This window comes from Macaca mulatta, chromosome 2 (assembly GCF_049350105.2).
Source record: "Macaca mulatta isolate MMU2019108-1 chromosome 2, T2T-MMU8v2.0, whole genome shotgun sequence".
NCBI classification, from domain to species: Eukaryota; Metazoa; Chordata; class Mammalia; order Primates; family Cercopithecidae; genus Macaca; species Macaca mulatta.
In genome coordinates this window covers 98,370,878-98,388,273 of record NC_133407.1, presented here as the reverse complement: position 1 = coordinate 98,388,273, position 17,396 = coordinate 98,370,878, and the positions used below count along the sequence as shown (strand labels likewise).

The window sequence follows — 17,396 nt, the reverse complement described above, 5'->3', positions numbered from 1 at the left end:
TTGGTCTCATCTCTGAAACAAAGCTTGTGGCCAACTGGGCCAACTGGACAAGAGAGAAACTGAAGGGAGTCCACAGAACACACAAAAGCTGTTCAATATGGCACTTGCTTAACTAGTGCTAAGGAAACTAGATCCAAAAAGTCCTGCGGAGCCACATGAGTCAAATCACCCCTGACCCTGTTTTTTAGGGCCTTGTGACTCAGGTAGAGGAGAAGGTGACTCTAAATCTCCTGCTCACCTGCAGACACTTGGCCAGGGCCCTGACTTGGAGTCACAAGGCCTGGCAGTGAGCCCTGGTCTGTGCTTAGGTAAAGCAACTTATTGAACTGTATATCTGAGCCTCAGTATTCTCATCTAAAAAATGGGGGGCATAGGGGTTAGTCTACCTCCTAAGGCCATTATTAGGATTAAAGTTTTCAGGGCTTTTTGTTTTTGTTTTTTTATGTAACTGGCAGTGGTGCTAAGTGCCTCACGGAATCTGCAAAGCAGCCCTAAGTGGCAGGTGTCATAATCACCTTTCCAGAGAAGGGGGACAGAGGCTGAGAGAAGGTAAGAAGCTCACCTGAGGTCCATAACCTGCGAGCGATCAGGTCAGGCTTCAAATCCAGATTTGCCAGACACCTGAGAGTTTTGGGCAGTACTGGCACTTGAGAAGCTCAGTCTAGAGCAGAGACTCTTAACCAGGTTTGGGCATATCCAATCTCCTTATCATTCACAGTCTTTAACATTTCAGATAACGTTAAAAGCAGGAATTAATTCTTTCCATTTATCAAAACGGGAGCATAAAAAAAAAATTGCAAACGTTCACCCTAGATGCTGCTTCTATGAGACCACAAAGGAAGGTCTGTGAACCTGAGTGCTGTACCTGGAAACTGGGTGCTCCATAAATCATTGTGGGCTCTAATTAAGAAGCCGGCCTGTCGGCCAGGTGTGGTGGCTCATGCCTGTAATCCCAGCACTCTGGCAGACCGAGGTGGGTAGATTACCTGAGGTCAGGAGTTCGAGACCAGCCTGGCCAACATGGTGAAACCTCATCTCTACTAAAAACACAAAATTAGCCGGGTGTGGTGGCACATGCCTGTAATCCCAGCTACTCAGGGGACTGAGGTAGGAGAATCTCTTGAACCCGGGAGGCGGAGGTTGCTGTGAACTGAGACCATGCTGTTGCATTCCGGCCTGGGTGACAAAAGCAAAACTCTGTCTCAAAAAAAAAAAAAAAAGAAGCCAGCATGTCACCCACACCCCACCCTCACCAGCCCTGGTCTAAGGCAGTCTCTCAGGGTGCTCCTCTCTGACATCTCTTCCCCTCCAGAGGCTCTTAATATTCATTCTAACCTGATTTCACCTGATTAAGCAGGTGGGGGGTGGGGTGAGGGGGGCACACAGTGAGTCACCTCCCCCACCCCAGGCCCAGAATAACCTTACAGAGCTTTCTGGATGGGATCATAGTTAGGTAGAGCAAACCAGACAGGCTTCAACTTGAGCACTTATTTTACATTTTGTAGAGATGTTTCATTTTACTGGCTAAAAATAAGAACTTACAAAATTCCTTGATTTTTTTTTTTTTTTTTTTTTTTTGACAGAGTCTTGCTCTGTCACCAGGCTGGAGTGCAGTAGTGTGATCTTGGCTCACTGCAACCTCCGCCTCCCAGGTTCAAGTGATTCTCCTCCCTCAGCCTACCAAGTAGCTAGGACTACAGGCGTGCACCACCACGCCCGGCTAATTTTTGCATTTTTAGTAGAGACGGGATTTCACCATGTTAACCAGGATGGTCTCAATCTCCTGACCTTGTGATCCACCTGCCTCAGTGTCCCAAAGTGCTGGGATTACAGGCATGAGCCACTGTGCCCGGTTCAATTCCTTGATATTTAATCCAATCTTTAAAACAATATTCACAAGGGAAGGCCAGCCAGCTCCACTAATATGAACTAATATAAACTTTGATGGAGGGGAAGTAAGTCCAAATCTGGAAGCTGCTCAAAAAAAAAAAAAAAAATCTGGTTATCCAGTATATTTTGGGCATCTCTGCACATCAATTGCTCCTTTTAGTTGAGGGTTTTTTTTAAAATACTGAAAAGTCTTGAGAATAGTATATCAAATACTGCCAACTCCCCCTCACTCAGAATTGATATTGTCATCATTTTGTCTTATTTCCTTCAACTATTTTTCCTTTTCTTGTTGTTGTGGTTGTTGTTTAGTTTTGTTTTTTGAGATGGAGCTCACACTGTCACCCAGGCTGGAGTGCAGTGGCGTGATCTTAGCTCACTGAAACCCTTTCCTCCTGGGTTCAAGTGATCCTCCTGCCTCAGTATCCTGAGTAGCTGGGATTATAGGTGCCCACCACCACACCCAGTTAATTTTTGTATTTTTAGTAGACACAGGGCTTTGCCATGTTTGCCAGTCTGGTCTTGAACTCCTAACCTCAGGTGACCCACCCACCTCGGCCTCCCAAAGTGCTGGGATTACAGGCATGAGCCACCGCGCCCAGCCCCTTCAACTATTTTTCAACAGAAGAAATAAAATACTACAGATAAAGCTGAAGCCCCCAGTCTCTTCATTCTCCAAACTTACCTTTTCACTCACCTTTATGTTCTTGAGATCACTCCATGTTAGTGCTGATAGAGCAGGTTGGTCACTTTTTTTTTTTTTTTTTTTTTTTTGAGGAGTTTCACTCTTGTCACCCAGGTTGAAGTGCAATGTCACAATCTCGGCTCACTGCAACCTTCGCCTTCCGGATTCAAGTGATTCTCCCGCCTCAGTGTCCCAAGTAGCTGGAATTACAGGTGCCCATCACCATGCCCAGTTAATTTTTGTATTTTTAGTAGAGACGGGGTTTCGCCAAGTTGGCCAGGTTGGTCTTGAACTTCTGACCTCAAGTGATCAGCCCACTTTGGCGTCTGAAAGTCCTGGGATTACATGCATGAGCCACTGCACCCGGCCTGGTTGGTCACTTGTAACTGCTCTATGGTGTTGCATGAAAACCCAGCCACTATCTGTGAGGAGGAGCAGAAATGGGAACTCTTAGACCCTGCTGGCGGGAACATCAGTGGTAAGCCACTTTGGAGGGTGGTTCGTCAATACACACCAAACCGAAAATGCATTTATATGACCCAGCAAGTTCTTCTCGACATTGATCTAGAGAGTTTCTCACACATGAGCATGGAGGTGAAATGCAACATTTTTTTATTAAGGCAAAACGGAACCAACCCAAATGACTATGTTATTCTAACACTTTAAAAAGGCAGTGTGAGTGAACGTACTAAATGCCACTGACACTTTAAAATGGTTAAATTTTAAAATTTTTAATAAGCACACTAGTCTGCTCTGTCACCCAGGATGGAGTGCAGTGGCACGATCTCAGCTTACTGTAACCTCCGCCTCCCAGGTTCAAGTGACTCTCCTACCTCAGCCTCCTGAGTAGCTGGGATTACAGGCACACACCACAACGCCTGGCTAATGTTTGTATTTGTAGAGATGGGGTTTCACCATGTTGGCCAGGCTGATCTCCAACTCCTGACCTCAAGTGATCCAGCTGCCTCGGCCTCCCAAAGTGCTGGGATTATAGGCATGAGCCACCGCACCTGGCCAGTGCCATTATTTTTAAAAGAGAGACATTAAGGACTTCACAGGTTAAGTACCTTAACTAAGTTCACCCAAACCAGTCTGTGCAGAAGAGAACGCACAGCTCATAAGCTCCAGCTGTGGGCATTCTCTACTCTGTCTTAGCATCCACCTGCAGTGCTGCATTCTCTTAAACTAGAGGGAAAGAGGTCTTCAAGTCTTGGTCTCTCCTGATATGATCTGAACCTTCTTCTCAGCTACCAGAGGTAGAGCCTTTCGCTGGAGTAAGGAAGGTGGGAACTGACTGACGGGCAGCCCGTCCATGCAGCCACAGTGGCAGAAATGGAAACATGCATGGGGAAGGGAAAGTTGAGAAGAGCATTAGAAGGGATTTTGAGTTCGTGGAAAATAAGAGGGCCAACCTGATTACATAGCAAATCCTGAAGTCAAAAGTAAGGCTAGAATGGTCCTGAGAGAGCTCCTCCTTCTAGTTTATTCCCTTCCTCAATCCGGTCCAGCAGCTCCCTCACTCCAGCACCACCTTCACTGTGAGACCATCCAAGGCAGCTCCTGCCAGTTCTGGTTGCTTCTTCTTGCCCATTCACCAGTTCTCACCACTTGGTTTCTTTCTGCTTCCTCCTAATTGGTTTCTTTCTGCTACTCCTAATATGTGTGCTAACCTCTTTTCCTGATTACAAATGTAATCCAAATTCATGGTAGAACATTTTAAAATATAGAGGAGCAAAAAAGAAAATAACCCCCAATCCCACCAACCAGGAATTAGCACTGTTACAACACTGGCCTCGTTTCAGTCTTAACATCAACCCTTGTTTCTTTAACATCAGGCCTCTTGAGGACCTCTATGATTCTTTGGCTTATTACATCTTTATTCATTTTTAAATGCAGCTCCATCATCCCCATCTCTGTCTCTTTCAATCACGCGCCGACTACAAGTTTCCTTCACCGATGCTTAGAATCGTTCAGCTTACCAAGGAAAAACTGTTTCCGCCAACTTTCCCTTACAGAATTCCATTGTTTGCTTGCAGTTTCTGGCACATAAAACTTTTTCTCTTTCTTAAATGACCCTCTTTTTTTATTTCTTACTAATGCGCACCCTGCAGTTCACTTCAAACCTCTATTCATTCATATGCTTTTATTTTCCTGTTCTTTTCCATTTCTTTTGTTCTTTGTGAATTGCTTTGATTTTCTTTTGTCTTCAGACTCCTGGCTCTATCTACTTTGTGTCTTCCGTGGACTTGGGAATAACTTTTAAAGATTACGTTTTATGCCTACATTTTCCCAAAGTAATTGTTGGGGGATATGCAGCATGTTTAATAGATGGGGCCCAAGAAAGTCTCAGGAGACCGAAGTTGGGAGTCATGTGATTCAGCATGCTGGGTCAGAATGTGCTCCCACAATACATTTTTTTCAGGAAGATTGTCTCAGCCAACCTCTGTCCCAGCCCCAGGAAGCATAAGTCTTCTACCACCAAGGTCCCTTACTAAAAGAATTAACTTTCCCCAAGCAATGTCTACCAAACAAATGCATCTTTTAAGTAATAATAAACTCTGAGGCCCCGTCAGTGGGAAATGACCTAGGCTTTTTAGAATATTCAGAGGAATTCATGATCTTCATCACCACACCCGGGAGATTTGGGAGCCTCAGAGAAGAGAAACATTACAATCCTTTTCTTCCTCTACAATCACAGGTTATTAAACAGAATATTATATACAAATATGTCTTGTTGGCTATAGTGGATATGTCTGTTTTTCTAACTTATCCTGTGAGGTCCTAAACTGACTAATCTTAGTCTTCACTAGAAGAGGAATTAAGAAGGTAGAAGAATTGAATCTTTAAAGAAGGTCATAGAATCTACAAGGGATTGGATAAATACCACTGTGCACACACACATGTTACATCTCAAGCCCTTTAGGATAAACAAATGAATAACCATCGCAGCAACTTACTGAGTACTTACCATGTGGCAAGCTCTGTCTTATTTCATCTTTATAACAGCTCTGCATGGTTGTGTATTATTCCCATTATTTACCCAAGGAAACTGCATCTCACAAAATAAGTAAGTATTCCCAAGATCAGATGAGTTTCAAGCCTCAATCTGTGATCCCCAGCCCATATGCCCTTCACAATGCCCCAGGACCTGCAGTAGGAGATGACCTCTGCATTACCCTCCTGCTTTTAGAAAAGTCATGGGTCCATTTTGTTGATAAAGGGGCTCCCATTCAGGACTTGGCATATCTATCAGGCAGTCAGCTTTCTGAAGCAAGGACTTTATCTTATTCATTCTATACCCCTGGACTTAGCACAATGCCTAAAATGAACTAATTCCTCAATAGTTATTTGTTGATTGTAAAATTGAACCAAGTATAGGAAATTCCACAATTGGTGTGAACATTAGAAATGATCACTTGACCAGCCTCAAGTCACGCCTTTTTCTTGGAAGCTACCAGGAAAAGGGGCCCACCTTGCTGCATTTGTAATACAAAGGGGAAGATGGCGGGCACTCAGGCCTTCTCCTAACTGCACGGTGAGTGAGAAGGCCTCCCATGCCCATCTCTAGGAAGCTATTGGTGGTATCTTTGATAGTAGCAGAGGGTCCGGGACAAGTGTGAACCAGGACAGGAAATGCCAACATTCTCCCACCTCTTTCCCACCCAACAGAGTTAAGACAGTGAGTGGGCAGAGCCCATGTGGCAGTGAGGGTGCCGGGTGGCTGTAGGGTGGAAATCACCCTGCAGGGCAGAAAGGATCTCCATTCTGAGCCCTCTCTTGTGGCTCCCTCAAAAAGCCCCATCCACTCCAGGTTGGCCTTAGCTTCCCAGACAGACAGCAAAGCCTATTAATCTACATCCAGAGCAAGAATCCCTTAACACACCAGTTAAAAAAAAAAAAAAAAAAAACCACTTGGGGAGGGTGGAGCAGCGGATAGGAAACAGCTTTGCCTTCTGTCCAGCTCTGAAGCAACCCACCACTGTGAACTCTGAGAAACAGCAGTTTTGTTTTGGAAACTGGCACCCAGTGCCGGCTCACTCCTGGAAATGGATTTGGGCACCCCCACCCCCAGCTGCAATATTCTACTTCCAGTCTGCCTGCCAACACCCCCTTCCAGCTGCCCCTCTCAAAGGCACCATTGTGCCCGCCTGGCATGGCAACAGAGGAGGGCTAAAGAGGAAGAAAACATTTTCTGCCCATGGGATGTTCTTAAGCAGGTTGTGTGTACATGGCTTCAATGCCACATTCCTTGAGCCCACACAAACCCGCCAGAACTCCATCATCCCTGTCACAGATGCAGCCACTTTCCAGTCTAACTGGCCCACCTCGGCTCGCTGTCAGAGAACTCCCAGCACACAGCAGGGCGGACAAGGCTGGGTGGAAGTGGGGGTCAGGATGGCACTCTTTCAGCACGGCGCACACTAGTCTGCCAAAACAAAGCTGAACGTGGATATGGAATTTTGGAACTGGAAGGGGATTTAGTTCCACTTACCACTCCACAAAAGACCCATCCTAGCACATTCTGATAAGTGGGCACCCAGCCTCCTCCTGAATACTCCAAAGATAGGAAGCTCACTAATTTTCAAGAAGCCTGCTGCGCTACTGGACAGCTCTGATTTTCAGAAAGTTCTTCCTGATGTTGAACAAGGATTGTGTGTCCCATTCCTTATCATCTTCTTCCCTAGACAGCACTTAGCACAATACTTGGAGCAAAATAGGCGCACAATAAGTGTTTACGGAGTGCATGACTGAATTCACCATCCACTGGGCCCATTTTCACCCTCCAGGGGCACACACAGCATCCTCTGCACTCCTCCACGTGACTGCCTTTCATAGGGCTGGAGATGTATCTTCATGGTGTCTCCTCTTCATCTTCACTGAGCTAAACAGCCTCAGTTCCTTAGATGACTTGATTTACGGACCCATAAATATCCTGGACCACTCTTCTCTTGATATACTCCATTTTTTTCAGGGTCCGCCTTAAAATGAAAAATCAAATTCCTGTTCTATGATACTCTAAATGTGATCTCATAGGTAACAAAGCACAAGAGTAAGAGGCATCGGGTGCGTGCACTCTGTAAGTTGGGCTGACTGCTTGATCTCATCACTTGCATCTCATGCAGGAAACCTGCAGGTTCATGAGGACTATCATGAGCCTTGACAAATTTAGAAAGACATTCCTTCCTTAGTGTCACTGAGTCAATGTTTCCTCATCTGTAAAAATGGGAATACAAGGCCAGGCGCAGTGGCTCACGCCTATAATTCCAGCACTGTGGGAGGGTGAGGCAGGCAGATCGCCTGAGGTCGGGAGTTCAAGACCAGCCTGGCCAAAATGGTGAAACCCCATCCCTACTAAGAATACAAAAATTAGCCAGATGTGGTGGTGTACACCTGTAATCACAGCTACTCAGGAGGCTGAGGCAGGAGAATCACTTGAACCCAGGAGGTGGAGGTTGTGGTGAGGTGAGATCATGCTACTGTACTCCAGCCTATGCTACAGAGCAAGACTCTGTCTCAAAAAAAAAAGGAGGAATACAAATACTGACATTGTAGGGTTGTGAAGATTAGACATAAAATATATAAAGTGCTGGTTCATAATAGTTACTTAATAAATGATATATATTAATAATATATAACATATGTGTGGATTAATATCATTATCTAACTGCCCACAATAGACATCAGCTCCTAAAATGATATAAACCAGCACCTCTGAATGCAGAAGAAGCCACTGTTCTGTTAGAGTTGCTACAGACCAGGCCAGTTTGTGTATGTGGATAATACTGGATTGTCTTAAAAGCCGGGTGAGGTGGCTCACGCCTATAATCCCAGCACTTTGAGAGGCTGAGGTGGGTGGATCACAAGGTCAAGAGATTGAGATCATCCTGGCGAACATGATGAAACTCTGTCTCTACTTAAAAAAAATACAAAAATTAGCTGGGCATGGTGGCATGTGCCTGTAGTCCCAGCTACTCGGGAGGCTGAGGCAGGAGAATACCTTGAACCCAGGAGGCAGAGGTTGCACTGAGCTGAGATTGCGCCATTGCACTCCAGCCTGGGTGACAAGAGCAAAACTCTGTCTTAAAAAAAAAAAAATACTGGACCGTCTTTCCAATAATGTTGTCACCACTCATCAGCGCCACTCAATACATCACCTTTTCTTCCCTTCTGAGCCACATAAGATTATTGACAATAAAAACATTCTCTCTAGTTTTTCTCTAGGGAAAACAGATATTGTTGTTTGCCCTGTTTTTCTTTCACTCCCAGTACATTTCTCTAGTATGGCCATAGGCCCTGCAGACATGCAGATAACTACTTCCTTTTCCTCCCCGTTGCCTCCAGCCAGTGGTGTGCTAGAGCAAGCTTGCTTGCTGGTGTATCTCTTCCCAACTTGCCTTTCGGTGATGTCATCATGGTCACTTGAACTTGGCCATAGTAGGAATATTTACACCACCATGGAACACAATAACAAAGGCTTTTTTTTCCTCCAGGGGAGTCTGCTGTTAAGCATTTAGCAGCACACCATTGCCTCTAGTATTGACCCACTGGAAGTACCTTGAGGACAGGGACTGTGTCCCATTTCTGCTCCATCCCTAGAGTCTAGCACAGAATAAGTAGGTTCTCATCATTCTTGATGGATCAGTGAGTACTCCTTTCTTCTGCCTGTTAATGTCTCTCTCATATAAAACATGCCTCATGTGCCCTACTCTTGTTGCCTATTCAAGTGTTCAGGTATGGATTTCCTTCAGCTATGATCAGAGGACTACTTGATGGAGACTTGGATTAACCCTCCATGTCTCTCCCTATCCTGGAAATTTGGTCCACTTTTTTTGTTCACTATATTCATCCTGAGAGGTTGGGGGAACTCATCTGGAAGCAAAGAAACTGTATCACGTTTCTTCAAAGAACACCTGGGTTTCCATTTTAGGATTTTTGCACACATTATTTCTTTCAACTCACAAATGGTTACATTGGACACCTGATATGGGTAAGACATGCCAGGTACTATGAAGAACACAGAGCTGTCAGATATGGTCCCCACCTTCCATGAGTTTGAAGTCTTTTGGGGACAGAATAATATGCAAAATGCATGGCAGAATATACATCCATATAAGAGGAGAAAACAAGGCAGTGAAAATTCAGAGAAAAAGAAGATTCATTTCTAGCAAGAGCATTGGGGAGAACCTCATAGGGAGAAGGCTTTTGAGCTGCAAAGGTTTTTTAACAGGCATAAAAGAGCTGATGGACAATTTAGGCAGTGTGTACAGCAGAAAAAAAGGTAAGTAGTCCCCAACTTTGTGGCCTCTATGCAGAATTCAGGCTACTACAACTGACATTTACTAAGAGTCAGCTAACCCTCTCCCTCAGCTACTCTCCTGTGTCCAAACCAAAGGAGACCCTATGGCATCCAGCCTTCCTCATAGTCTGACTTACATTCCAACCTGCCAAGCTAATTCACAGAGAGAGCCTGCTCCCCTCCTGTGGTAGCAGAAATGCTCTCGCTGTAAATGAGCACCATTGCCTTGTTCTTACCTAGGTCCCACAGGACCCCCGGGGGCTGCACAGGCGCACAGGGTGGCTTATTGGTGCTTTCTCTTTCCCTATTGCCTGCCAGTGTCCTGTTCCCTTAAAAAAGAGGCACTGTGTGGGGTGGTGGGGGATTTCACTCAGGTCTAGGTCAGCTACCCTCTGCCTTTTAGTGTATCTAGGGCTCTGATATGGAGCCCAGGCATCAAGGGAGGCCACCATCACCTCCTGCCCATGCCCCTCTCAGCCCACCAGAACCCCTATTCAAGTGTGTCAGAATACTGCCCACCTCTTCCTCAGCCCTCTCTCTTCCTTCTGACTATAACTGAAGTACTATTTTCCCTGGACGTGGCCCAGCATTTACTACTTCCATCTTCAAAAGAATTACCCCCTGGCCAACTCTCTCACTCACTGAGAAAGGAAGGACTCTGGTATCATCCCCAGATCAATGTCCCAGCACTCTGTTCAGCATCTTCTCTTCCACTCCATCTACTTCCCATCCTAGGCATCCCAACTTCCTCTTCTCATTCATTCATCCAACAAGATGTATTGAGTATCTTCTCTGCCTCAAACATCCACAAAAAAACCTTTTCCTCAATCACCTTATCCTTTTAGATCCCATCTTCCCTCTCCAGCCCGTGTGCCACCAAACCACACAGACTCTGACTCTGTTCCCTCACTACCACCACCTGACTCATCCCAGAGTCCCTGGTTAAGCCCTTATCTCTCCCAGGAGAGAGCTGTGTCATCTGGGAAGGTCAACTTACAACTTTAGGCCTCACTGTTCTCATTTTGGTAATTAGGAATGGTCTCTAATGTCCCATTTTGCTTTCCCATTCTAAGACTCCATGCTTCAGCCCTCATCCAATAGCCAAAATTCCTCTTTATAAAGTCACTCATGGCTTCTTGGTTGTCAGTCCAAGCAATCACAGGTCTAATTCTGGATCAGCTCACTCTAATTAGCTAAGTAACACTGGGCCATTCCCTAAACGTCTTTAGCCTCAGTTTTCTCATATATAAAGTGAAGTATTTGGACTGGGTGACTTTTCAAGCCCTTCAGGTCTTTGATTCCATGAGAGTACAGATGCAGAGGAGAAAAAGAGAGGCTAGGTGCGGTGGCTCACACCTGTAATCCCAACATTTTGGGAGGCCAAGGCGGGTGGATCACCCGTGGTCAGGAGTTCGAAACCAGCCTGACCAACAGGATGAAACCCTGTCTCTACTAAAAACACAAAAAATTATCTGGGTGTGGTGATGGGTGCCTCTAGTCCTAGCCACTTGGGAGGCTGAGGCAGAAGAATCACTTGAACTTGGGAGGTGGAGGTTACAGTGAGCCGAGATCGTACCACTGCACTCTAGCCTGGACAACAGAGTGAGACTCAGTCTTAAAAAAAAAAAAAAGGAAAAGAAAAGAAAAAGAGAGAAAGATCCTTTTAAAAGACTATACAGGAAATAATTTATGGAGAAAATAGCATCTGTAGAGATTTGGATGAAAAGTACAGGGAGGGTGCTAGGGTATCCTCAAGGGTATCCTACCATTAGGGGACTACAGTAATCGGTCTAGACAAGAACTGTATAATAGAAGGTGCAGGCTGACAACACCTGAATCCACTGATCAGTTTAAAAATCACAAAAAAGAGACAACCAAATTATGTGCTTGCTAATGAGATGCAATAGGAAATATACAGCCGCACTAATGAAGTAATCTTGCCAAAAAGCTAACCCTAAATCTAGTCAAGCCTCTAGATCTAAAAATACCAATTTAGTGAAAATACAAGGGATAGACTATGTTTCAAAGATACCCCAGAGATGCAGTTGGCAAAATCCAGAATCTGCACAGCACTACAGCCTTACTACTCAAAGTGTGGTCCACTGACCTGCAGCGTCAGCATCACCAAGGAGGGGGTCAGAAATGCAGTCTCGGGCCTCACCCAGACCTCCCGAATCAGAATCTGCATTTTAATAAGACCCTGGAGTGATCTGCATGCACATTAAAGTTTGAGAAGCACTACTCTAAGTACAAATGACCCATTTCTTCAATAAACAAAAGACAAGGATAAAAAAGAACAGGAGTCTATAGATCCAAAGAGACCTCACAGATATATATCAACAAATGCAATGTGAAGACTTTTCAGGCAAGCTAACAATTTTTTTAAAAAATGATACTATCAAGGAAATTTGAACAACTACTGGATCCTTTTTAAAGAATTTTTTAAAGAGTAACAATAGTATTGTAATTTTCTTTAAGTTATTAAAGACACATAGTCAAGTATTTATGGATAAAATGATAGAATCTCAAGAATTTGCTAAAAACTAGTTTGATCTGGAGGTGATAAAGTGAACTGGGGTAGAGTTAAAACAAGATTAGCTGCCAGTTGCTAGAGGTGCTAATTACCCAAACTGGGTTTTGGGGTACACAGGGGTTTATTATTCTCTATACTTTCCCTGTATGTTTGAAAATAACCATAATTTGTTGTTGTTGTTGTTGTTGTTGTTGTTGTTTTTATATGGAGTCTCGCTCTGTCCCCTAGGCTGGAGTGCGGTGGTGCCATCTCAGCTCACTGCAACCTCCACCTCCTGGGTTCAAGCGATTCTCCTGCCTCAGCCTCCAGACTAGCTGAGATTACAGACGCCCCCCATCACACCCGGCTAATTTTTTGTATCTTTAGTAGAGACGGGGGTTTCGCCATGTTGGCCAGACTGGTCTTGAACTCCTGACCTCAGGTAATCCAACCACCTCCCAAAGTGCTGCGATTACAGGCGTGAGCCACAGTGCCCGGCTTTTTTTTTTTTTTTTTTTTTTTTTTTTTTGAAAGACCAAGAAGGAGTCGTGGAAGATGGGAGGGACAATAACTCAGTGGCAGGGCATCCAAGAAAGAGAAAATTTCCAGCAGGAAGGGGACATATGCCTCCGGAGCTACCGAGTCCTGGCTTCCACCTCCGATCTGGCCTGGCGGAGGTCATTCCTGAGAGCAGACAAAGCCGAGTGGCAGGCCTATAAACAGAACCATCTGCCTCCAAACCAAATCTGTGGCACGGTGAATCGAGGTTAGAAGAAGGGGGAATTTCCTAGTTGCTAAAACTGAAACAGGTCATCAAATAAATTGTGGAATCTCCTTCCCTGAGGCCCTTCCGAAATAGGATCGACGGGGCTGGAGTGGAGGGGCCCCCACCCGCCGCCCTTTTGAGGTCGCGGCGCAGGACAGCAGGAGTGCGCGGAAACGCCGGCACCGGTTGGGAAGCTTCGGTGCTCCAGGTCCCTGTCGGTGAGGGCGGAGAAGTCGGCTGCCTCTGCCTAGAATTCTGTGACTGTAGGGATCGAGACGTCAAGGGCTGGGAGGCGGAGAGGAATACGGGTTCCCCGTGCGTTTCATTTGCACATAAATGCGCTCTGCCTCCTCACCCAGTCTCTGTTACCTGTGCACTGGCCTTCCACCAAACCAACCAATCACCCGTGGCTCAGGAAGAAACCAGAACTGGGGGGATTGTCCTCCCAAGGGGGACACAGTCGAACGTGACCGGCAGCCGCTGGTCTCCCGGGCCTGGGTTCAGACGGACTCCGGCCCTGCTTCCAAGCCCGACGTCGGGCACCTGGCCGCCAGCGCACCAGGGAGCACGATTTCAAGCGTGCGCACGTTCTCTGCTCTGGCCAGGAGCTGTTTCAGCGCCATTCCGGGCTATAAATCCGCGGTTCCGCCCAGCGCAGCCTGGGCTCGGAGGGCAGCCTGCTAGCCAGGTCCTGGGTTAGGGATGGCCCACGGTGCGCGAGGACCGCCACCCTACTTCGCGCCACGCCGGGGCCGCTCGGGCCGGAGCAGGGGGAGGGGGCCCGATGACGTCATGGAACAGTTGGAGGATTTAGCTCCGGAACCCGCCGGGGAGCGGTCCCCGGGGCCGGCGTTCCGTTTAGGCCGACAGCGTCCCTTGCTCGGCTCCACTTTCCCAGACAGCACGGCTAGCTTCCACTTCCAGAGCGGGCCTGGGGTTCTGAAGGAAATCAGGGCACGATCGCGAGGCCAGGAACTCTGGAGAATGGGCACGCAGGCGTGCGCTTGCCAAAGCTCTTACCAGCCTGGGTCGGGCCAAGAGACCATCAAGATGCTTCCAGCAAAGCCTCAGGTGTGGGGAGTGAATTCAGGAAGATAAATTCCTCTTGGCACAGAGGTTGGGGAACCTGTAATAATAATGCAGACAGTTACAGAGTGCGACTGCTTTCCAGACACCATTCAGCCTCTTAAAGCAGATGTTATTCCCCCATCCTCCATTTTACAGATGACGAGTTAAACCTCAGAGGGGTAAGGAAACAACCTGGAATCACACCGCTGGCAAGTGACAGAGCCAAGATTTAAACCCATGTCTCTCTGCCTCCAAGCCCAGGCAAGCACATTCTTTCCAAGACACTATATTGGCTTTCACTTTCCAAGTAGGTGCATTCCAAGAGGAGAGGACATCAGCGTCCGGCAGACCCCAGGCTTCTCCCACCTCCTCTACTTGCCCTATCTACATGGGACCCACTGCGGTAATAGGGAAGGGGACAACCTAGAAAGCAGGGTGAGGATTGTCTGCTCTTCCAGGAAGCGGTAAACGTTTACCAAGGTAATAGCAAACACACTTAGCTGGCTATGGATAGAGATGAAGGGACAGAGTGCACTTAAAACTGTAGTACAGGCCGGGCGCGGTGGCTCAAGCCTGTAATCCCAGCACTTTGGGAGGCCGAGACGGGCGGATCACGAGGTCAGGAGATCGAGACCATCCTGGGTAACACAGTGAAACCCCGTCTCTACTAAAAATACAAAAACTTAGCCGGGCGAGGTGGCAGGCGCCTGTAGTCCCAGCTACTCGGGAGGCTGAGGCAGGAGAATGGCGTGAACCCGGGAGGCGGAGCTTGCAGTGAGCTGAGATCCGGCCATTGCACTCCAGCCTGGGTGACAGAGCGAGACTCCGTCTCAAAAAAAAAAAAAAAAAAAACAAAACAAAAAAACAAAACAAAAAAAAAAAAACTGTAGTACAGAAGAAAGGTGACTTTGTGGAATACTGTTTGTCAAGGACGGTGCTGGTGATGTACTTTTTTGAAAAACGAACCTGGTGTGGAGGCAAGATATAATAATATTAATATCCAACATTGATGTGCCAGGCATTGCTCTAAGCACTCAATAAGATAGAGCAGTAGTGGGAGATCTCAATTATTCAAACAGCTGGAAGTTTAATTTTGCTATAAGCCTAGCATCAGCAAAAATCCCGATTTGCCTCACTGACTCATCTCCAGCGTAGGATCTGGCATCTGCCTTCCTGGGTTTGCATCCTGGCTCTGCCATCTTGTAGAGTGGGAAGCTATGGAGCCTTGAGCAAGCATCTTAACCCCTAAGAGGCTCTGTCAGTTGGGGGTAGCAATGCTGCCTCCCTCATCATGTTCATGTAAAGATCCCAAGAGATGCTGTGGGTGAATCCCAGCACAGTGCCCTAGGAAGCTCTCAACTAGCATGAGTTGCTAATATTATTATTATTACTGCTTAGAAGGGAAAGGGATGTTTTGACCAACAATGAATAAATTGAGATGATGTAGAAGCAACTACAACCAAGACGGGGAAAGTGGCCGCTTCATCTAGAGGGTGACAAGAATAAAAGAAAGTGTGGGCCAGGCGCGGTGGGTCACGCCTGTAATCCCAATATGTCGGGAGGCCGAGGCAGGTGGATCACCTGAGGTCAGGAGTTCAAGACCAGGCTGGCCAATATGGTGAAACCCCGTCTCAACTAAAAATACAAAAAAAATTAGCTGGGCATGGTGGCAGGTGCCTGTAATCCCAGCTACTTCAGAAGGCCAAGGCAGGAAAATCACTTGAACCCAGGAGGTGGAGGTTGCAGTGAGCCAAGATCACGCTACCACACTCCAGCCTGGGCAACAAGAGCAGAACTCTGTCTGAAAAAAAAAAAAAGAAAGTGTGATCCAATGGGACTCCAGCCTAAATCCCTAATTAGGAATATGTGTATGAAGGATAGGAGGGTAGAAGACATTCCAAAATAAGTTTCTAAGAAGTCATGAATCACATTGAAAAGAAAAGAAAAAGGAGTTGGTTTTTGTTTTTCAATCAATGTGACAGCAACAGAGAGAGCTGGTTGAGCCCATGCTTTCAGGGAACTGTGCGAATACACACAAAGGCAGAGCCTGGGCATGCAACCAGGTAGGAATACACAAAAGCAACTCAGAGCTATGAGCCTGGCTTCAGGCTAACTGAAGGCCAAGCTGAATGCTAGACAACATTTGAAGCAAAAAAGAACATAGAAAGCATAGCTCAACAGGACTTTGCCATTCTGGAAGAGTTTTCATCTTTTCCAAAGAGAGTGGCCTTAAACTAAAAGTGGAAGAAGAGATGCCAAAGGTGGATACTAGAGCCCAAGGTAGATCAGCGGAGAACTAACTGGCTTTGAAAAACACACACACATTTGAATCCAAGTTGCCGGACAAGCCTGTAGATATCATTCAGGGGCCGCTTTGACAAATCCAGAAAACAGAGTAGGTTCTAGCCAATAAGAGGCAGACAAATATGGCTTCAGTGTTCAAAAAATAAGAATAGGGTACATTCTGGAAACCACAGACTGATACACTTTATTCTGATCCCTGGCAAGATTCTAGAGTAGATTATTAACCAAGTATTTAGGCTTTGCACAGAGATATTGGTGACTTAATTGAGTTCTCTTATTCCTTTTCTGATAGAGGTTGCAGGGTGGTCATTTAGGAAACGCTGTTTGATCTCGGCACAGTGTTTTATGTTTTCGTGGAAAGAACACAGGATTGAGGTCTGGAGACCTGGATACGTATCTAGTTCTACCATTAATAAGTTAGATGACCACAGGGAAGTTTCTTAACCTCACTGGGGCTATTTTTATGAATAAGGCACCTTCCCTTATGTGCCTCTCATCTCTGAATTCCATCAGTCTGTCTTATAATAAAAAGTAGCTGGGTGACAGTCCAGTCCAGAAGATGCAGCTCCGATAGGGCATCCATACCCCTAGGGATGTTAACGCATAATGTTTGGTGTTAAACTGACCAAGGAGAGGGCTCGATCACTGTTTTTTCCTTTTATGCACACATATTAATGACTTAATCCCCAAATGATGGGAACGCTATGACAGAAGGTCACAGAATGAAGATTGGAAGTAAACTGGGTAGACTAGAGGAAATTTGGGCTGAAAGCCAGATGCAATTAATTAACATAAATGTAAAGTTTTATGTCTATGTTATTTTTTTAAATCTACACAGGTTCAGAATGGCAAAGAATTGGATGAAAAATAGGATCAT

General features: G+C 46.0%; 1 protein-coding gene and 2 long non-coding RNA genes across 21 annotated transcripts in view; 2 read left to right on the top strand and 1 right to left on the bottom strand.

The window, feature by feature from the left end:
• The window catches only part of DGKG (diacylglycerol kinase gamma), a 211,807-nt gene that overhangs the window by 153,167 nt on the left and 41,244 nt on the right, over nucleotides 1-17,396 (top strand). The window contains exons 22-23 of one of the 19 annotated variants that reach the window (XR_013413763.1): nucleotides 456-549; nucleotides 14,372-14,476. The exons of 17 other annotated variants lie outside the window; for them this stretch is intronic. The gene's annotated coding sequence lies outside the window, so the exon portion shown is untranslated. Of the gene's footprint in view, nucleotides 1-455; nucleotides 550-14,371; nucleotides 14,477-17,396 lie in introns of those variants that run through there. One more of the 19 variants, XR_013413762.1, reaches the window with a different exon arrangement.
• Nucleotides 2,636-16,036, top strand: LOC144339099 (uncharacterized). The gene is made up of 3 exons (XR_013413771.1): nucleotides 2,636-3,347; nucleotides 11,430-12,636; nucleotides 15,955-16,036. It is a non-coding gene; the product is annotated as an uncharacterized LOC144339099 (long non-coding RNA).
• On the bottom strand, nucleotides 2,678-11,518 carry LOC144339094 (uncharacterized). The gene is made up of 2 exons (XR_013413765.1): nucleotides 8,408-11,518; nucleotides 2,678-3,533 (listed from the first exon to the last, which is right to left on the bottom strand). It is a non-coding gene; the product is annotated as an uncharacterized LOC144339094 (long non-coding RNA).